The sequence below is a fragment of the Lagenorhynchus albirostris genome, chromosome 15 (assembly GCF_949774975.1).
Source record: "Lagenorhynchus albirostris chromosome 15, mLagAlb1.1, whole genome shotgun sequence".
In the NCBI taxonomy this organism is placed as follows: Eukaryota; Metazoa; Chordata; class Mammalia; order Artiodactyla; family Delphinidae; genus Lagenorhynchus; species Lagenorhynchus albirostris.
In genome coordinates, this window is record NC_083109.1 from 77,157,916 (window position 1) to 77,176,029 (window position 18,114).

An 18,114-nucleotide genomic window follows, 5' to 3' on the forward strand; every position below is an offset into this window, starting at 1 on the left:
CAAGAGAAGGAAAAGACCTACAATAATAAACCCAAAACAATTAAGAAAATGGGAATAGGAACATACATATCGATAATTACCTTAAATGTAAATGGACTAAATGCTCCCACCAGAAGACACAGATTGGCTGAATGGATACAAAAACAAGACCCATATATTTGCTGTCTACAAGAGACCCACTACAGACCTAGAGACACATACAGACTGAAAGTGAGGGGATGGAAAAAGATATTTCATGCAAATGGAAACCAAAAGAAAGCTGGAGTAGCAATTCTCATATCAGACAAAATAGACTTTAAAATAAAGACTATTACAAGAGACAGAGAAGAACACTACATAATGATCAAGGGATTTACCCAAGAAGAAGATATAACAATTGTAAATATTTATGCACTCAACATAGGAGCACCTCAATACCTAAGGCAAATACTAACAGCCATAAAAGGGGAAATCAACAGTAACACAATAATAGTAGGGGACGTTAACACCCCACTTTCACCAATGGACAGATCATCCAAAATGAAAATAAATAAGGAAACACAAGCTTTAAATGATACATTAAACAAGATGGACTTAATTGATATTTATAGGACATTCCATCCAAAAACAACAGAATACACATTTTTCTCAAGTGCTCATGGAATATTCTCCAGGAAAGATCATATCTTGGGTCACAAATCAAGCCTTGGTAAATTTAAGAAAATTGAAATTGTATCAAGTATCTTTTCCGACCATGACACTATGAGACTAGATATCAATTACAGGAAAAGATCTGTAAAAAATACAAACACATGGAGGCTAAACAATACACTACTTAATAACGAAGTGATCACTGGAGAAATCAAAGAGGAAATAAAAAAATACCTAGAAACAAATGACAATGGAGACACGATGACCCAAAATCTATGGGATGCAGCAAAAGCAGTTCTAAGAGGGAAGTTTATAGCAATAAAATCCTACCTTACGAAACAGGAAACATCTCGAATAAAAAACCTAACCTTGCACCTAAAGCAATTAGAGAAAGAAGAACAAAAAAAAACCAAAGTTAGCAGAAGGAAAGAAATCATAAAAATCAGATCAGAAATAAATGAAAAAGAAATGAAGGAAATGATAGCAAAGATCAATAAAACTAAAAGCTGGTTCTTTGAGAAGATAAACAAAATAGATAAACCATTAGCCAGACTCATCAAGAAAAAAAGGGAGAAGACTCAAATCAATAGAATTAGAAATGAAAAAGGAGAAGTAACAACTGACACTGCAGAAATACAAAAGATCATGAGAGATTACTACAAGCAACTCTATGCCAATAAAATGGACAACCTGGAAGAAATGGACAAATTCTTAGAAATGTACAACCTGCCAAGACTGAATCAGGAAGAAAGAGAAAATATGAACAGACCAATCACAAGCACTGAAATTGAAACTGTGATTAAAAATCTTCCAACAAACAAAAGCCCAGGACCAGATGGCTTCACAGGCAAATTCTATCAAGCATTTAGAGAAGAGCTAACACTTATCCTTCTCAAACTCTTCCAAAATATAGCAGAGGGAGGAACACTCCCAAACTCATTCTACGAGGCCACCATCACCCTGATACCAAAACCAGACAAGGATGTCACAAAGAAAGAAAACTACAGGCCAATATCACTGATGAACATAGATGCAAAAATCCTCAACAAAATACTAGCAAACAGAATCCAACAGCACATTAAACGGATCATACACCATGATCAAGTGGGGTTTATTCCAGGAAAGCAAGGATTCTTCGATATATGCAAATCAATCAACGTGATACACCATATTAACAAATTGAAGGAAAAAAACCATATAATCATCTCAATAGATGCAGAGAAAGCTTTCAACAAAATTCAACACCCATTTATGATAAAAACCCTGCAGAAAGTAGGCATAGAGGGAATTTTCCTCAACATAATAAAGGCCATATATGACAAACCCACAGCCAACATCGTCCTCAATGGTGAAAAACTGAAAGCATTTCCACTAAGATCAGGAACAAGACAAGGTTGCCCACTCTCACCACTATTATTCAACATAGTTTTGGAAGTTTTAGCCACAGCAATCAGAGAAGAAAAGGAAATAAAAGGAATCCAAATCGGAAAAGAAGAAGTAAAGCTGTCACTGTTTGCAGATGACATGATACTATACATAGAGAATCCTAAAGATGCTACCAGAAAACTACTAGAGCTAATCAATGAATTTGGTAAAGTAGCAGGATACAAAATTAATGCACAGAAATCTCTGGCATTCCTATACACTAATGATGAAAAATCTGAAAGTGAAATCAAGAAAACACTCCCATTTACCATTGCAACAAAAAGAATAAAATATCTAGGAATAAACCTACCTGAGGAGACAAAAGACCTGTATGCAGAAAATTATAAGACACTGATGAAAGAAATTAAAGATGATACAAATAGATGGAGAGATATACCATGTTCTTGGATTGGAAGAATCAACATTGTGAAAATGACTCTACTACCCAAAGCAATCTACAGATTCAATGCAATCCTATCAAACTACCACTGGCATTTTCCACAGAGCTAGAACAAAAATTTCCACAATTTGTATGGAAACACAAAAGACCCTGAATAGCCAAAGCAATCTTGAGAACGAAAAACGGAGCTGGAGGAATCAGGCTCCCTGACTTCAGACTATACTACAAAGCTACAGTAATCAAGACAGTATGGTACTGGCACAAAAACAGAAAGATCAATGGAACAGGATAGAAAGCCCAGAGATAAACCCACACACATATGGTCACCTTATCTTTGATAAAGGAGGCAGGAATGTACAGTGGAGAAAGGACAGCCTCTTCAATAAGTAGTGCTGGGAAAACTGGACAGGTACTTGTAAAAGTATGAGATTAAATCACTCCCTAACACCATACACAAAAATAAGCTCAAAATGGATTAAAGACCTAAATGTAAATAAGGCCAGAAACTATCAAACTCTTAGAGGAAAACATGGGCAGAACACTCTATGACATAAATCACAGCAAGATCCTTTTTGACCCACCTCCTAGAGAAATGGAAATAAAAACAAAAATAAACAAATGGGACCTAATGAAACTTCAAAGCTTTTGCACAGCAAAGGAAACCATAAACAAGACCAAAAGACAACCCTCAGAATGGGAGAAAATATTTTCTAATGAAGCAACTGACAAAGGACTAATCTCCAAAATTTATAAGCAGCTCATGCAGCTCAATAACAAAAAATCAAACAACCCAATCCAAAAATGGGCAGAAGACCTAAATAGACATTTCTCCAAAGAAGATATACAGACTGCCAACAAACACATGAAAGAATGCTCAACATCATTAATCATTAGAGAAATGCAAATCAAAACTACAATGAGATATCATCTCACACCGGTCAGAATGGCCATCATCAAAAAATCTCGAAACAATAAATGCTGGAGAGGGTGTGGAGAAAAGGGAACCCTCTTGCACTGCTGGTTGGAATGTAAATTGATACAGCCACTGTGGAGAACAGTATGGAAGTTCCTTAAAAAACTAAAAATAGAACTACCATACAACCCAGCAATCCCACTACTGGGCATATACCCTGAGAAAACCATAATTCAAAAAGAGTCATGTACCACAATGTTCATTGCAGCTCTATTTACAATAGCCAGGACATGGAAGCAACCTATGTGTCCATCGACAGACGAATGGATAAAGAAGGAGTGGCACATACATACAATGGAATATTACTCAGCCATAAAAAGAAACGAAATTGAGCTATTTGTAATGAGGTGGATAGACCTAGAGTCTGTCATACAGAGTGAAGTAAGTCAGAAAGAGAAAGACAAATACTGTATGCTAACACATATATATGGAATTTAAGAAAAAAATGTCATGAAGAACCTAGGGGTAAGACAGGAATAAAGACACAGACCTACTAGAGAATGGACTTGAGGATATGGGGAGGGGGAAGGGTAAGCTGTGACAAAGCGAGAGAGTGGCACGGACATATATACACTACCAAACGTAAGGTAGATAGCTAGTGGGAAGCAGCTGCATAGCACAGGGAGATCAGCTCTGTGCTTTGTGACTGCCTGGAGGGGTGGGATAGGGAGGATGGGAGAGAGGGAGACGCAAGAGGGAAGAGATATGGGAACATATGTATATGTATAACTGATTCACTTTGTTATAAAGCAGAAACTAACACACCATTGTAAAGCAATTATACTCCAATAAAGATGTAAAAAAAAAAAAAAAATGAGCATGCCACTGGAGCGGGCCGCGGACAAACTGACCCAACACTAATTCCATCGGACTTGCATGTTCCAAAGATGAAACGACTGCTGTCCCCTCCTCAACATCCCCCTTTGAGAAGCCTCACAGGTCTCTACCGTGTGCCGGCTCCCTTGCTGCAGCAAGTGATGAGTCTAGCTTTGTTCACCATGGGCCATTCCCTTTGGTCTTTGGCTATTGGCCAACGATGGTAGGTAGGGTTATTTTTGCAAAGATTAAATAAAATCAATCAGAGCGAGTGACTGTCACAATAGAATGGTGATGTGATTAAGAGTCTGTTGGCACAGTTGATTATAGATTTAAAGTTTCTTTGGTGGCAAAGGTACGGGGTTGTACAGAGATGGGCACACCATGTGTTCCCAGATGGAGGTGCAGTATCCCACACCCCATCATTCCCACAGAAATCTAGACCTGTAGATCATGCCACTCACTGAGAGTGAGGATTCCCAGATGGGAAGAACTTCCTGTGCCTCTGGACTCCTTCCCTCCTGATCACCTAATGACAGCAGCTATGCACGGATTAGCCTGCCTGCCCACCATGGGCAGGTAACAGATGCACAGCAACCTGACCCCATTCCCGAGTAATTATTGTGAGGATGAGCGAAGCAGAATCCAGTTCCCCAGACATAGCCTCCCGCCCTGAGCCATGGCTTCAGACTTCTCTGAGATCTGTTCTTCTAATATACCAAATCCTTAGCACAATGCCTGGTGGATAGTAGGAGCTCAGTAAATATTAGTTACCCCTCCTTTACATACCTCCTCATTCTAAAATCTCACCATCCTTTAAGAAGCACTCAGCTGGTACTTCATGAAATGAAACCTCCGCTCCCACCCCAAAAGCACCCAGGAAATTCTCCCTTCTTGAAAGCCACACCACACATTGAGTGGATGGCTCCCATCCCCCAGCTCACGCTGGGGGCTCACAGTCCTCTGTGACTGCTAACAAAACTCCTTGACTTGGGGGCTTCCCTGGTGGCGCAGTGGTTGAGAGTCCGCCTGCTGATGCAGGGGTCGTGGGTTCGTGCCCTGGTCCGGGAAGATCCCACATGCCGCGGAGCGGCTGGGCCCGTGAGCCATGGCCACTGAGCCTGCGTGTCCGGAGCCTGTGCTCCGCAACGGGAGAGGCCACAGCAGTGAGAGGCCCGCGTACCGCAAAACAACAACAACAAAAACAACAAAAAACTCCTTGACTCAAGCCCCTTTGTCACCCATGTTAGCACCTCACCTTGTGCCTGGCATGGACCTTGCATCTCGTAGGGACTAGTAATTTGATGATGGACACCACTGTTAATTTTAGAACCGAAATGCAATGTCCTTGAGTTACCAGGCATTCAGTTGGCTAAAAGCAGTTTACCTACATTTATTCTAAAAAGCATCCAGTAAAACCAACAAGAGATTTCGTAAAATCAAAAATTGGGTTGGCATTCCCCTTTTATTCTCAACAGACTTCTCAAATACTCACAATTACATGAGTTTTTCATACCTTTTATTTTTTTAAAGCAGAAATAAACCAGTTGGTTCCTCAAACCTCGAATAAATTAACTGAACGCTTAAATCCACTGGCCCTAATAAATCTCTTTTCTCTAAGGAATGATATTCATACTGGAGATTATTGCTGATAACCCTAAATGATTCACTTTTGCACAATGTCTGGAAGGTGGTAGCATGTGATATTTCAGTTTTGGCCAACCCACTATTAAGATCACAAAAAGGTTTTATTTTTTAAGTGTTCTTGTGTGTCAAGCCAATGGGTCAAAGGCCATATTCTGGCATTCTGAATAAAATTTAAATCATGGCATTAATTATTATAATAAGATACAGATATTAATTTCCTGAAATACTGTATGGCTCTAGCTTCACAAAATTGGGAGCTGTGTAACAGAAGAATGAGCCCAGCATTTGATCTCAGGAGACGGCAGTTACCAGCAGTGAGAGAATGGGCAAGAAACTGATTTCTCTGTACCTCTAAAATAGAGAGGATGATAATAGCTACCTCACATGGTTCTTATAGGAACCAAATACCCTGAGAGTGCTGAATAAACTGTAGAGTGCTTCATAAATGTGAGTTACTATTCAATCTGTTCATAGAGGTGTCGTATGTCAGAGCAGGAAAGGTACGCAGAGACCATCTCATCCATAACTTGGTGGTTACACAAGAGGAAATTGAGCCCAGAGGAGGAGGCTCTTGTTAGAGAGTCAAAGGGTCAAAAGATCAACCCTATTTCCACATTAGAAATCAGGGCAAAGCTAACTTACCAGAAGCCAAATATTCAAGCTTTACTAATATTCCTAATCTAGGAACATTGTTTTGGGTTGAATTGTGTCCTCCCTAAAAAGATATATTGGAGTCCTGAACCCCAGTACCTTAAACGGGACCTTATTTGGACATGGGGTCTTTACAGAGATAATCAAGTTAAGGTGAGGTCATTAGGATAAGTCCTAATCCAAAATGACTGCTGTCCTTATAAAGAGGGAAAATTTAAGCACAGAGACAGACACACACACACATACAGAGAACACCATGTGAACATGAAGGCAGAGAGTGGAGTGATGCTTCTAAGCCAGGGAACACCAAAGATGCCAGTATTCCACCAGAAGCTAGTAAAGAAGCACAGAACAGATTCTCCCTCACAGGCTCAGAAGGACCCAACCCTGTGGACACTTTGATCTCAGACTTCTGGCCTCCAAAACCATAAGACCATAAATTTCTGTTGTCTAAGCCAATTTGTGGTATTTTGTTACAACAATCCTGGCAAATGAATACAAACACTGTGTTCTTTAATTCTTGAACCTGATAAAAATGTTAATCGCATTTGGGGCATTTTCAAAAGGAGGTTTATCTCCAAAGCAATTTCAATACCCTTCTTTCATTTTACCTTCATAAGACTCTATTAAATAAATAGATACTAACATTCCAGTGTTACAGATATTTTTCGTGTTAATTATTTATATTCTGCAAAGATACAGAAAATATTTGGGGCAACAAACGCTTTAATACAGATAAAACACAAAATAATTCCTAAAAAAAAAAAACCAAAGACCTAACTTGACAAAATGATGGGGGGAGGATTTAAACAAATTGTGAGCACAAATATATAGTCTGAGAACAGTTACAAGAAATGATCACAAGGGACATTGAAGTTTCCCAGCAATTAAGGCCAAAAGGAAAGCACAATGTGTTATAATAATAACTATAAACCAATATAATAATAACTATAACTCCAATATATAGAATCCTTTAGTACTTTTTGGATTATCTTATTTAGTTCTCACAAAAACCTTTGTGCCACAAGTTTTTATTATCCCCATTTTGCAGATAGGCAAACTGAGAACTGGATGGTATAATTTGCCCAAGATCAGAGAACTAGTAAGTGGTGGCTCCCAGATTTATGCAGGCTAACTCCAGTGTAATTGCAGAGCTGTCCTCTTAATTACTCTATTACACTGCTTCCCTGTGCAAGACAAGATTCTCCTAACTCAACCCTGGAACAAATTTGCCATGAGTCCTTAAGTAAGGAACACCAAACGGCATCAAGAATAAAGTCAACCACAGTTTTACCTAAAATGCTCAGATATTTTACCTTAATTTATCTACAGTAAATATTCGCTGGATACTTGCTACGTGTTTGGTGCATCAGTGTAATGGGTCAAGTATAAAAGACAGAACGATCACTACTTGCTGGCCACTGGCTCTCAAGAGATAAATGAACAAGTCCTCTTTCCTAACAGAGTAAGAAAGAGAGACATGAAGGAAGTTACTTGGCTATAGCAGGTTAAGTGTGTTAATAAATATGTACTAAGAACGGTGGTGCCACAAAGGGGAGGGTGATCCTTTCAAACCACCAAAGATGCACAGAAGAGGGAAGCAATGCCGTAGGTACAGAATCCCTAACAAAATATCGTAGGTAGAAGCTGGGGTAGAAGATGCAACAGCAAAGGTAGGCAGGGCCATATCAAGAAGGGTTTTCTATCATATCTACCAACATCAGCATTTCTTAAGATGCTCTTTCTTAAATTCCATGGGAAAAATTCAAGAAGAGGCAGAATTCCGTTTTCCTGCCTATGAGCTTCCTGTGACTGCGGTAACAAATCATCACCAGCTTAGTGGCTTAAAACGATACACATGTTTTATGTTTTATTTTACCATTCTCAAGTCAGAAGTCCGACATAGGTCTCACTGGGCTAAAATCAAGGAGTCCTCAGGGTTGTATTCTTTTCTAGAGGCTCTAGGGGAGAATCCATTTTCTCACCTTTTCCGGCTTCTAGAGGCTGTCACATTCCTGGCTTGTGACCGCTTCCTCCGTCTTCAATGCAAACACCATCAGGCCAAGTCCTTCTCATATTTCCACCTCTTTGGTTTTCTCTCTGTCTGCTTCCCTTTTCCCTCATTTCAGAACCCTTATAATTACATTGGACACACCCAGATAACCCAAGATAATCTCTGCATCTCAAGGTCAGCTGACTTGACAACCTTAATTTATCTGCAACCTTTGCCATGCAACCTAAGATATTTACAGGTTCTAGGCAATAGGATATGGACATTTTTCAGGGACCAACATTCTGCCTACCGCACCTGGTGTATATCAGGAAAGGGATTTGAGTCTCTCTGGAGTATGTTCCAGAAAGCTCCCCCTTCCAGGGAAATCAAGCCATTTTGCCTTTCATGGGGCACATGCTTTGCCTCTGTAATCGTTAGTTGGCCAATACTGCCAAGATGCTAAAGGAATCTGTTATGTCCATATGTTTTGGGGGCAACGATTCTTTAAAGGGCCTTCTAAGCCAGCTCCTTTTACATGTTATAAACCAGGGACACATAACTGGTTAGTGGCATGTCAGTCCTACCAGTTTTGCTGAATAAACAGTTTATTTCAGTGTACAAAGCCATCCCAAACATCAGCTAGTGACCCCAAAGAGATGCAGTTTATGGGATCTACATTTTGATCTGCTTGCCAAGGTCAATGTTCTCCAGCCAAGGTAGAAGAATGGATAAAATGACCTCCCAAAGATTCTTGCTTATCAGCAGATGCCTTCATTTCTAACCCGAAACAATGCTGCCTTTTATCCACTGAATGATTTTCTTTTTAACTTGCTATCAATTCACTTTAACAGTCTCAGTGACTTTCAGGAGAAAAACCTGTAATTTAATGATTATAAAGATACCAGAAAACTTATCTGTGATACTAATGTTGGAATTAGAAGCCCGGATTTCTCTTCCTTCTCCTCCAGGGTTGGTGCTGATTGGCTGGCTGACAGACTGGCAAACAGATGTGCTCAGCTCAGACAAGGCAACTTAACACAAAGAAGAGATGGCCTTTATATTCAGTACTTAGTCCCATCTACTCAAGGTTAAGGGCAAGTTTATGTACAGGGAGATCATGTGATGATACGAAAAGAGGATCAGGAGAATGGAAATGAATTATTGTAAGCCCTGATTACCTTGAATTCAGACTTAATTAAGTTAATAATTTATGTAGATATACAGGTTTGGGGCATATTTACACTAGAGTCACCATAAAGTTTAACTTAAATTTCTACTTATTCTCTCTTGTCACCATAAAAATGACTAGATCTGTTGGTTAAAAAGAGTAGAGTTTTCAAAAATCTACAAACAATAAATGCTGGAGAGGGTGTGGAGAAAAGGGAACCCTTTTGCACTATTGGTCGGAATGTAAATTGATGCAGCCTCTATGGAGAACAGTATGGAGGTTCCTTAAAAAACTACAAATAGAACTACCATATGACCCAGCAATCCCACTACTGGGCATATACCCTGAGAAAACCATATTTCAAAAAGAGTCATGTACCACAATGTTCATTGCAGCTCTATTTACAATAGCCAGGACATGGAAGCAACCTAAGTGTCCAACGACAGACGAATGGATAAAGAAGGTGTGGCACATATATACAATGGAATATTACTCAGCCATAAAAAGAAATGAAATTGAATTATTTGTAGTGAGGTGGATGGACCTAGAAAGTGTCATACAGAGTGAAGTAAGTCAGAAAGAGAAAAAAAAATACTGTATGCTAATACATACATATGGAATCTAAAAAAAAAAAGGTTCTGAAGAACCTAGGGGCAGGACAGGAATAAAGACGCAGACGTAGAGAATGAACTTGAGGACACGGAGCGGGGGGAAGGGTAAGCTGTGATGAAGTGAGAGAGTGGCATGGACATATATACACTACCAAATGTAAAATAGCTAGTGGGAAGCAGCCGCATACATAGCACAAGGAAATCAGCTCAGTGCTTTGTGTCCACCTAAAGGGGTGGGATAGGGAGGGTGGGAGGGAGACACAAGAGGGAGGGGATATGGGGATATATGTATATGTATAGATGATTCACTTTGTTACACAGCAGCAACTAACACAACAATGTAAAGCAATTATACTCCAATAAAGATGTTAAAAAAAAAAGAGTAGAGTTTTCCTGTAATATTAAAACATTGGTTTTAATATTTCCAAAGACTTTTGACTTATGGCCTTCATCAGACTAAGAATGTTTGTTATAGGGGACTCCATTTGTTAAGATAATTGTTTGTTCTCTCAAGATTGTAAACTGTATTTACCATAAGGGGTCAATCTACTCACCGACCTTGTGATAATTAATTTGCCCACCACAACCCCACTGAACTAGCTCTAATTAACTCCACCAGTAAAAAGAATGGTGCAGATTCTCTAAAAATTAGAGAATGGCTAAAGGCCATTCTTCTTGTAAATAATCATGTTACAAATGAAAAAAGTGATTCTAAGGCAATGGTTCTCAAACTTCGCTGCATATTAGAATCAAATGAGGAGTGTTGAAGAAATCAAAACCCAAGCCACAATCCCAGAGCAAATTAATCAGAATCTCTGGGGGTGGGGTGGGGTCAGGTATCAATATTTTTAAAGCTCCCTAGGTAGTCCCCATGCACAACCAAGTTTGAGGGGGTCAGTAAACAAGCAGTATCAACATCACCTGGGAGCATCGCAGAATCCTGGACCACATTTTGATTCTACTGAATCAAAATCTGCATTTAATCACATCCCTAGGTGGTTCTTAAGCACATTAAAGTTTGAGAAGCATTGAGCTATGTTGCTTTCATCCCAATGCAAAATCTCAATTTGCCGCCAACTCAGCAAGGACACCTAGAACAGAGCAATGAATGTGACGTTAATTAATAACACAACTTCGGCCAATTCATTTATCTTCCTTGAGCCTCAGTTCCTAATGATGAGATTGGGCAAGATCATATCTGATGTGTTTTGCACCCCTGAAATTTTACGATGCTCTGTATTCTATATACATGTGCTGGTTAGGAGGCATTCACTTTTAATCATGGCTGAGAATACTTTAGTCTTCATGGAGCAATGTGACTTTTTTTGGAACACGTCCTTGAAATTTTCAACATAATGTGCCTTACTGGCAGGCATGCTTTCAAATAAAAGTGAGGACATTCAAATATTATGGCTTGATTAGGGTATTATGGTCTCCACGGAGCTTATTTATATAATCTCTCACTCTTTATCATTTCAGCCTTTGTATTTCACAAGGCACCTGCTAGAAGCATCACTCATGTATTGTCTTAGAGGACAGAGTCCGCCTTTCATGGGTGGAAGAGAAGATGCCTTCCATGAGTCCATGCCTTCCCCAGGTGTCGCTGATAGTAAAAACTGCATGGAAATGAGACTCAGGGGAGCCAGATTTTTGTCTTGGTTTCGCCATTGTCCAGCTACCTGACCTTGATTAGTTCACTGATGATGTCTGTACCCCTCTACAATCAGAAGATCAGACTAGATCGACTCCATTTCTAACATGTTGCCTCTGCTTATTCCCTATGTACAGCCTCTCATTAACATGCATATACTGAATTCCTTATGATTTCTGTCTTCAGAGTGGGCAGAGGACCACGTGGCTTTTCTAGGTAGAATTTAGACTCCTTGGGTATTGCCTGTGTTTTGCAGAACCTCCAGTTTCCCTCCAAAATTGGACGAAGATGAGTGTCTTTGTTATTTTGTTATAGAAGCTCAAGCAGAGTAAGACACAGAGATTAGCCCTTTCACAGTGAGAAGTCTCTCTTGGCCCTAAATACCATTCGAAATACCTAGGAGAGAATGAAGCTTCATATAGGTGATACAGTACATTCTGCTTGTTCTAGAATGAAACTAATTCACAGCCCAGTCAGTAGTTTGAAGTCCTGTCTGAGAAAAATGATAACCACCAGATATTTTCAACTTACCAACTTCTAAAATGATCTAATTCTTTCTTGAGTCTTGTTCGCAATAGATGAAAGTCAAACTGCATCCACATGTACATGATGGCCTACGTGGACCAGCTTCTTTGAGGCCCGAGGTCTGAGTTTCTTAAGGTCTGCTCTGACTGTGTAACCTGAGTCCCTTTCTTCTGGATACAGCCTGCAATGAGCTGCATAGGTCACTTTGCCCCCACATTAGCCCAGTTTGCTCCAGATGCAGGTGTAAAGTCTTCAACTCCAGTCATGCTGGAATGCTTGTTTCACTTTCCATATGTTATTTTGGTCTCCAGTTTGACACCTGTTTATTTCACAAAATTCTCAGGCCCATGAATTCAGATATTAGGTTTTTGGAAGCCCATCAAAAATATCATTTTGTTCTGTTTTTTCCCTTCCATCTTCTGGAACCAATTGAGAGTAAAACCCAAGAATTAGGCAGCTGGAGATCAAAACCTTTTTCTTTATGACTGACCAAGCCATTGGGATAAACTGATTTTAGATCTGAGGCCAAATAGTATTGTATTCCTTGACCCTCTGAGCCAGACAGACTTAGCTCACCCAATCTCAGATACAGATGGACATGGGTAGCCCACCTCCTCTCCCCCACTACTCAGGCCACCCACATAGAAGGAGCCCAAGTGGCTGGGTTTCTGCAAGCATTTAGATGCCAAAGAAACAGAGGAAAGGACTGAGCCCCTTGTGCTCAAATTGTTCTTCCAAACTTATCCATCAGATGACTCTTGCTTCCTCCTTCAGTGAGGAGTGAGTGAGGGGAGTTAGAAAGTAAGGAGCTACAGAGGTGCCAAGGCTGTTAGGCTAATGGAAGTTTTTGTCGTAAGAAAAAGATAAGGAATGTGCATTTTCTCGTGAAAGTCACGTCTGGCTTCCAGAGAGGAGGGGCTGAAAGTTTCTGATCCACCATCTTTAGACTCCATAAGGAGAAACAAGACACCTTCTCCCCACAAGACTCACAATAGGAAGGTGTTTAAAAGTTAGCCACAGGGCTTCCCTGGTGGCACAGTGGTTAAGAATCCGCCTTCCAATGCAGGGGACACAGATTCGACCCCTGGTCCAGGACGATCCCACATGCCGTGAAGCAACTAAGCCTGTGCGCCACAACTACTGAGCCTGCACTCTAGAGCCCGCGAGCCACAACTACTGAGCCCACGTGCCACAACTACTGAAGCCTGCATGCCTAGAACCCATGCTCCGCAACAGAAGCCACCGCAATAAGAAACCTGTGCACCACAACAAAGAGTAGCCCCCGCTCACCGCAACTAGAGAAAGCCCACGTGCAGCAATGAAGACCCAACACAGCCAAAAATAAATAAATAAAAATAAATTAATTTTTAAAATTACAAAATAAATAAATAAAAGTTAGCCACAAACTAAACAAAACAGTGTAAAACATCAAAAACAAAAAGTCAGTTGTCCACTCCAAGGAGGAACCTAGAGGTCTCATGTCCTCTTTGAAGTATGCATTCATCGTTCCAAATGTGCTCTTTCATAAAATGCCCTGTGTCTTTACATCTGTCTGTATATCTTGACTTCTGCTCTGAACAGCTGCTATGCCAGTTGGTGTTGCACAGCCCAGTATGAGTCAAAGTTAGCAGTGAGAATCCTGGAGCTTGTTACACAAAAATAGAGAATTCTCAGGATAAAGTTTCTCTAGGGGTGTATTATAAATCACACTGGGTTCTAATATTAAAATAGAGTTAGCAGGGCTTCCCTCATGGCAGTGTGGTTAAGAATCCGCCTGCCAATGCAGGGGACATGGGTTCGAGCCCTGGTCCAGGAAGATTCCACATGCCATGGAGCAACTAAGCCCGTGTGCCACAACTACTGAGCCTGTACTCTAAAGCCCGTGAGCCACAACTACTGAAGCCCGTGTGCCACAACTACTGAAGCCCCAGTGCCTAGAGCCCATGCTCTGCAACAAGAGAAGCCACTGCAATGAGAAGCCCACGCACTGCAACGAAGAGTAGACCCCGCTTGCTGCAACTAGAGAAAGCCCATGCACAGCAACGAAGACCCAATGCAGCCAAAAATAAATAAATAAAATTAATTAATTAAATAAAAAAATAGAGTTAGCAGAGGATGGGGCAAAATTTTTCACCTTTTTCTCTCTTCCATTCACTGCTAGAGAGATGGCATGATCTTAAGCCTGGGTGGCACTGAATGGCCAAACATCTGCATAATAGTTTATTTTTGTCTTTTTATTGCTCCAACTAATTGTCCTGATATCTACATCATTCCCAAGATAAGACCCTGTACTAGTGATTGAAAAGCTTCATTTAACTTACTTCTTTAAGTCATATGGCCAAGTTCACCTACAGTTTTATGCATTTCAGGACAGAGCCAAGGTTCCCGAATATGGTCACGATAGAAAACTCTAAAGCGTTTTTGCTGTAAACTTGATGTGGTGAAAAGAGAATTAAAGTTATCTTACTTTTGGTGCCCAGAAACCTTTACGTGAATTTCTCTCTCTGAGTTAGGCTTGAACTGGGGGTATCTGACTCCCAATAATTAATGTCAAGATTTGGGAGGTTGATGGGCTTTGTCTTAAGGGTCCAGGAATACTTAGGGGTTCTTTTATGAAATTGATTATAGCACAGTCTTATTGCCAGCCCCTCACTGTGGACAAAGGGCCTTCTCCTGCTGCTATCTTGTTCCCTGACTGCCTTCCACTTCTGGCTCAAAAGAGCAAATCGGCAAGCCAAGGTTACAGGGCTAAGTTAAGATGAAAACAGCACTGTTATAAGGAAGAGTACACCGATTTCCTGCTAAATTATGAAAGGTGGGCAAGAATATTTTTTTAATGTACCAGAGAGCTACAACATAGTGAAGAATTTCCTGGTCCAGGGGAGGCAGACTCTGCATTTGGGGCTACGTTTCCCTTGAGGGCCTTTGTCAACTCCTAAAGGAAGGCTGAGAAGCTAAATTGTACTTGTGAGAAATTCCAGGCATAAGGGACAGGGGTTGGAGCACAGAGCCCCTTTCCCCTCCCCTGTCCCAGTGGACTGATCAGCCCATTTTTGATTGAAATCTTGAAATGAATTCACCTCAGTCTGGGATATAGAATGAAATTGGAAATGGAATTTGGTGATCACAGACACTAGGTGACACATAAGAACAAGGCCATATGAGTCAGGAGCAGGGTACATGGAATTAATGTATCTTTTCATTGCCCAGGGAGGGGAGGAAAGTAGTTAATCTCTAAGGTAAACATTAAAAGAATGAGTAAAAGGCAATTTCCCTTCTGTATGTGTTAGGTATGGAGCTAAAAGTGAAATAATTAAAAATATGAAATAAATGTAAAATATGAAATAAATTCCAAAGCAAGAACAGAGAGAAAAAGGAACAGAGAGAAGCTGGAAAAATTAGAAAACACTTAGTAAGATGATGACTTAAACCAAACTATACCACTAATTTCATTCTACGTTTATGAAATGTTTCCGTTTAATGTTTCATTAAACAGAACCTTAAGAATATAGATGGAATGTTCCTAAAAGGATACAATGAGGACAATTTATTTATGAAGCAGGAATTTACAAATGTCTGGTTACAAAGGATAAGTCAGCCCGAAGGGATGAAGGGAGAAAGAGATAACCAGAAATGAGAGAGAGAGAGAAATATTCTAACCAGAAATGAGAGAGAGAGAGAAATATTCCCGTGGAAGACTAGTGGTCTTTAACCAAGGGATACAACTTGCTCAAGTCAATGCTTTCTACTTCCTTGTACCTCCTGCTGACTCCCCATTGGCTGAACCCAACCAGGACCCAGATCTCATGGAAACCTGATTGATAGAGCGTGGGGGCAGCAACCAGTGTAGAAAGGATGGTGAGGAGGGAATCTGGACAGGAAATAAAAACTATCCGGATAACATGTCAATTAAAAGACAAATATTCTCAGACTAAATAACAAACAGACAGACACCAACAAACTGTGTCAACAAATGACATCTAAAGTCATAAAGAAACAGAAAGGTTGAAAGTAAGTGAAATGATATTTTTTTGTATTGCATTTTTTCCCCAGCTTTATTGAGGTATAATTGACACACAAAAGTTGTGTGTATTTAAGATGTACAACAACTGGGAAATGTTACCCCGAATTAACATATTGATCACCTCACATAGCTACCTTTTGTGTGTATGTGGTAAAAACATTTAAGATTTGGTTTTTCCTCTGTGTGTGCACATCCCTGGTATCTCTGAGTATAAGTTTTCTCTTCTTCTAAGGACATCAGTCAGATTGGATCCAGACACCCCCACCCCCGCCAATAGCTTCATTTTAACTCCATCGCATCTTTATGGACCTTATCTCCAAATATGGTTACATTCTAATGTATTGAGGGATTATGACTTCAACATATAAACTTTGGGGGTAGGGGACACAATTCAGCCTATAACATGTAGTTTTTTAATTTTTTAAATTTTTATTGGAGTATAGTTGCTTTACAATATTGTGTTAGTTTCTACTGTACAGCAAGTGAATCAGCAGTACGTATACATATATCCCCTCTTTATTGGATTTCCTTCCCATTTAGGTCACCACAGAGCACTGAGTAGAGTTCCCTGTGCTATACGGTAGGCTCTCATTAGTTATCTATTTTATACATAGTATCAATAGTGTATATATGTCAATCCCAATTTCCCAAATCATCCCACCTCCCCCTCTTCCCACTTGGTATCCATACGTTTGTTCTATACGTTTGTGTTTCTATTTCTGCTTTGTGAATAAGATCGTCTATGCCAATCTTTTCAGATTCCACATATATGCATTAATATACGATATTTGTTTTACTCTTTCTGACTTACTTCACTCTGTATGACAGTCTCTAGGTCCATCCACGTCTCTACACATGACCCAATTTTGTTCCTTTTTATGGCTGAGTAATATTCCATTGTGTATATATACCACATCTTCTTTATCCTCTGTTGATGGACATTTAGGTTGCTTCCATGTCCTGGCTATTGTAAATAGTGCTGCAATGAACATTGGGATGCATGTGTCTTTTTGAATTATGGTTTTCTCTGGGTATATGCCCAGTAGTGGGATTGCTGGGTCATATGGTTGTTCTATTTGTAGTTTTTTAAGGAACCTCTATACTGTTCTCCATTGTGGCTGTATCAATTTACATTCTCACCAACAGTGCATGAGGGTTTCCTTTCCTCCACGCCCTCTCCAGCATTTATTGTTTGTGGATTTTTTGATGATGGCCATTCTGACCGGTGTGAGGTGATACCTCATTATAGTTTTGATTTGCATTTCTCTAATAATTAGTGATGTTGAGCATCTTTTCACATGTTTGTTGGCCATCTGTATATAACATGTAGTTTAAGTGGAGTTTCAAAATAGAGTAAAATTATATGCGTGTATTCAACGTAGCATTTTCCCCAGGAATCCACTGGTTTATTTTTCAGAATTAGGAACTCAGTAGCCATGTGTCCATGGTTTCAAAACAATAAATCAAAACATAATAAGCCCCTTTAAAATGGCTTTCAAGCCTGGTTCATTTCACCCTTCATATAGAAAAGAGCATCTGTTTAATGAACACCAAGCATAAGGCTGGAAATATGGTATACAAGATGAAAAAGGAAGTTTGC